This window comes from Pieris brassicae, unplaced genomic scaffold (assembly GCF_905147105.1).
Source record: "Pieris brassicae unplaced genomic scaffold, ilPieBrab1.1, whole genome shotgun sequence".
NCBI classification, from domain to species: Eukaryota; Metazoa; Arthropoda; class Insecta; order Lepidoptera; family Pieridae; genus Pieris; species Pieris brassicae.
Genome location: NW_025576219.1, coordinates 42501 through 47500, shown reverse-complemented (window position 1 = coordinate 47500; position 5000 = coordinate 42501). Strand labels below are relative to the sequence as shown.

Below are 5000 nucleotides of genomic sequence, written 5' to 3'. Positions count from 1 at the left end.
CTCTGACGTTGCATCGGAATAATTATTATAATTCATTATTATACATACATACATACATACATACATACATATTATTAATAAATTAATTGTTTTTTTTTTTTTTTTTTTTTTTTTCAAATAAACCCACATTGCCATTTCTCTGAGCGTGTGCTGCGAGCTTCAACGAGAAACATTCGGCGCGAAACTGTCGAGCGGCCGGCCGTCGCGCGCCGCACCTGTACGAGAAACATTTTCCTCTGACGTTGCATCGGAATAATTATTATAATTCATTATTATACATACATACATACATACATACATACATACATATTATTAATAAATATAATTGTTTTTTTTGTTTTTTCTTTTCTTCAAATAAACCCACATTGCCATTTCTCTGAGCGTGTGCTGCGAGCTTCAACGAGAAACATTCGGCGCGAAACTGTCGAGCGGCCGGCCGTCGCGCGCCGCACCTGTACGAGAAACATTTTCCTCTGACGTTGCATCGGAATAATTATTATAATTCATTATTATACATACATACATACATACATACATACATACATATTATTAATAAATTAATTGTTTTTTTTTTCTTCAAATAAACCCACATTGCCATTTCTCTGAGCGTGTGCTGCGAGCTTCAACGAGAAACATATCTATCAATACAAATGTCTATGCAAAAAAAAGAAAACAAACAAAATCATATCAGTCAATAAAATAAATAATAATATTTTTTTACTACTACTACTAGTACTACTACGTGCTACTACTGCACGCCAATACACATACATAATAAAATGAAAAATCGTCTCTCTCTCGCTCGCTCTACGAGAAACATTCGACGTCCGCTCCAATGCCGACGCGGACTATTGCTCTCGGTATAGATGTGGAGCGAAACAGTCGTGCGCACAGCGTCGACTCGTTCTCGTTGCCGCGCGTCGTTCGTCTATATAATAGACACGAACGACGGACGAGAGAGAATGTGTTCTTGTTTTTGTTTTTGTGTTTGTGCGAAGTGTGAGAATATTATATACATATATTCGCGCATGGATGATATAGATATGGGTATGGATTTTCGGAGGAAATTATATCAAATTCGTATTTCGAATGCGAGACCGCCGAGATCTTTCCCAGCTCTCTCTCTCTCTGTGTGTGTGGTGTATAGTACATTTTATATATCTCTCTTGTGTCAACACAAAATAACAAAGAATATACATACTACTCCTCCTCATATTTTATATAATATAATATAAAATTATATTATAGCACCGCGTTCGCAGACCGTATGGTGATGTTACCAATCGACCAAGATTTGGGACCGTCTCCCCCGGTGTTATCTGTGATGTTAAAAGAATACGCTTCTAGGCACACCTCAACGCAGGGCGCCTAGCGTGTTCGACACGTGCGCGGTCGCCACGGCGACCGTATACGGAAAGAATGTATAAAAGAGGACGCACACGCGCCCATCGTCGAAACGGTGTGCGCAGCGTCGTGTTGGAATTTATCCCTCAAGCTCCGGGCGTTGATCGTATCTAGTGCGAATCATGCGTGTGTGCGCGCATGTAATTGCCAGCCGAGTTTTAATATGTTTACAATAACGTATTGAATAAAAATTGAGAAGTTGCGTTTAGATGAATGTTCAATTTTCAAATTGTCACAACATCGATTCCCGCCCGCGGGGTCGTGTTCGTTGCAGTTTTATGTCCCTCACAGTGGTCGAGCATCGTTGTACATCACCTCGTTGCGAGATCGTGACGGGACGGCCGCTCGTAGACCGGTCAAAGTTAGTCTATCGATATGAAGCGCGAACGTCGCGTCGCGTGCAAATTCGACGCGTTACGTTCACGCGTGTCGAGAAGGCGCGCGCGCAAGCGCGCGCCCCTCGACGCCGCCGAGCCAGCGGCTCGCCGAAGCCGCGTGACCGCGGTGTAGGCGTGTCGTTTGCGTAAGCAGCTCCCTGGTTGATCCTGCCAGTAGTTATATGCTTGTCTCAAAGATTAAGCCATGCATGTCTCAGTGCAAGCCGTATTAAGGCGATACCGCGAATGGCTCAATATATCAGTTTTGGTTCCTTAGATCTTACTCAGTTACTTGGATAACTGTGGTAATTCTAGAGCTAATACATGCAATCAGAACTCTGACCAGTGATGGGATGAGTGCTTTTATTAGATCAAAACCAATCGGCGGAGGGCCATGCGTCCGAAGTCGTTAATTTTGATGAATCTGGATAACTTTTGCCGATCGCACGGTCCAGTACCGGCGACGCATCTTTCAAATGTCTGCCTTATCAACTTTCGATGGTAGTTTCTGCGACTACCATGGTTGTCACGGGTAACGGGGAATCAGGGTTCGATTCCGGAGAGGGAGCCTGAGAAACGGCTACCACATCCAAGGAAGGCAGCAGGCGCGCAAATTACCCACTCCCGGCACGGGGAGGTAGTGACGAAAAATAACGATACGGGACTCTTACGAGGCCTCGTAATCGGAATGAGTACACTTTAAATATTTTAACGAGGAACAATTGGAGGGCAAGTCTGGTGCCAGCAGCCGCGGTAATTCCAGCTCCAATAGCGTATACTAAAATTGTTGCGGTTAAAAAGCTCGTAGTTGCATTTGTGCGCCGCGCTGTCGGTGCACCGCATCCGCGGTGATACTGACACGTCTGCGGAGCATATCGTCGGTGAGCCGGCGGTAAAACGCCGGTTCAATATCAAAATCCTATCGCGGTGCTCTTCGGTGAGTGTCGAGGTGGGCCGACAATTTTACTTTGAACAAATTAGAGTGCTCAAAGCGGGCTCAAAATGCCGCTTGAATATTTCGTGCATGGAATAATAGAATATGATCTCGGTTCTATTTTGTTGGTTTTCAGAACTCCGAGGTAATGATTAATAGGGATAACTGGGGGCATTCGTATTGCGACGTTAGAGGTGAAATTCTTGGATCGTCGCAAGACGAACATCAGCGAAAGCATTTGCCAAAGGTGTTTTCATCAATCAAGAACGAAAGTTAGAGGTTCGAAGGCGATTAGATACCGCCCTAGTTCTAACCGTAAATATGTCATCTAGCGATCCGCCGACGTTACTACAATGGCTCGGCGGGCAGCTTCCGGGAAACCAAAGATTTTGGACTCCGGGGGGAGTATGGTTGCAAAGCTGAAACTTAAAGGAATTGACGGAAGGGCACCACCAGGAGTGGAGCCTGCGGCTTAATTTGACTCAACACGGGAAATCTCACCAGGCCCGGACACCGGAAGGATTGACAGATTAACAGCTCTTTCTTGATTCGGTGGGTGGTGGTGCATGGCCGTTCTTAGTTGGTGGAGCGATTTGTCTGGTTAATTCCGGTAACGAACGAGACTCTAGCCTGCTAAATAGGCGTCGTCATTCAAGGTGTGCGCGACTCTCGGGGAGCGCAACTCACTGGCGACGTATTAAAATTCTTCTTAGAGGGACCGGCGGCTTCGAGCCGCACGAGATTGAGCAATAACAGGTCTGTGATGCCCTTAGATGTCCTGGGCCGCACGCGCGCTACACTGAAGGAATCAACATGTTCTCCCTGGCCTAGAGGCCCGGGCAACCCGTTGAAACTCCTTCGTGCTGGGGATTGGGGTTTGCAATTATCCCCCATAAACGAGGAATTCCTAGTAAGCGCGAGTCATAAGCTCGCGTTGATTACGTCCCTGCCCTTTGTACACACCGCCCGTCGCTACTACCGATTGAATGATTTAGTGAGGTCTTCGGACCGACACGCGGTGGCCTCACGGCCGTCGGCGTTGCTGGGAAGTTGACCAAACTTGATCATTTAGAGGAAGTAAAAGTCGTAACAAGGTTTCCGTAGGGGAACCTGCGGAAGGATCATTAACGTTGGTTTTTTCTTTTTGTTTTGTTGTTGTCAAAGACTCGCAAAAAAAGAAAAAAATACAAAAACACGTGAATGATACGAATCAAAATCGAATCCGAGACGGTTGACTCTCTCTCGTCGATTCGCGACGTGTGCGTTGCGACACGCTTTGATTAGCGTTCGCTATCGCCTATTGATACTTTGAAATAATATTTTATAATTTTTGTGTACAACCACGCAAATAAAAGAGATTTTCTTTCTTTTCATTTGTCGTACACGTTAATGATAAGTATTATTTTCAAATTTTTTTGTTTAATTTTTTCGCACCTTTTATATTTTCTCATACAAAAACACACACAAAAACAAAACGATTACCCTGAACGGTGGATCACTTGGCTCGCGGGTCGATGAAGAACGCAGTTAACTGCGCGTCATAGTGTGAACTGCAGGACACATTTGAACATCGACATTTCGAACGCACATTGCGGTCCGTGGAGAAATATCCAGGACCACTCCTGTCTGAGGGCCGGCTGCATAAAAACAAAAAGCCACACTGTTCGCGTGACGAGCGGCGATCGCTGCGACTCCGGTCGTAGCGCCGCATCTCTGTCGCGCGTGCAATTGACGGTTTCGCTAGGCCGCCGAGCGGCCGAACGATCCGTTCGAATATATGTTCGATTACGACTCGTCATCCGTATTGGCCGTGTTAAGCCACGTCTATACGATACTTTTGTCGCACAAATAAATTCTCCCCGCCGCACCGTGTCTCCCGCGGCACGGGTGCGCGTCGAGTCTTTACGCAACGACAACGACAACGACGACAACGACGTTCGCGTTTACGCGTCGCGCGTGTTTGCTCGCATCGTCCCGGTCCCGCATGGCGATCGCGCGACGGTCGGCGCCGGTGCGCGCGTCGACGTGTCTCGACGCTGTCGTTGAAAGTTGTCGCGTTCGGCTCAGTTTCTCTTACTCTCGCGAGAGGAAGCGAAACGCGCGCGCCCGCTGCTCTAGCGGTTGCGCCCAGTGTGTGCGTGCGGTGTTTGTGCAATTGTAGTGTGTACGAAATTATTGTGACGTGTGTTCTTAAAACGGACGGAACGATGCCGTCGTTAACGAACAACAACAGAAGAACCGCTTGGTGGTGTGCGATTGATTGATTTCGCGCAACGCGACATCTA

The 5000-nt window shown here is 46.8% G+C and overlaps 2 non-coding genes across 2 annotated transcripts; both read left to right on the top strand.

Moving 5' to 3' along the window:
* Positions 1-1936: 1936 nt before the first annotated feature.
* Positions 1937-3842, top strand: LOC123719816. The gene has a single exon (XR_006755908.1). It is a non-coding gene; the product is annotated as a small subunit ribosomal RNA (ribosomal RNA).
* A 352-nt stretch (positions 3843-4194) lies between these two features.
* On the top strand, positions 4195-4351 carry LOC123719821. Its single transcript, XR_006755911.1, has one exon. It is a non-coding gene; the product is annotated as a 5.8S ribosomal RNA (ribosomal RNA).
* Positions 4352-5000: the final 649 nt, after the last annotated feature.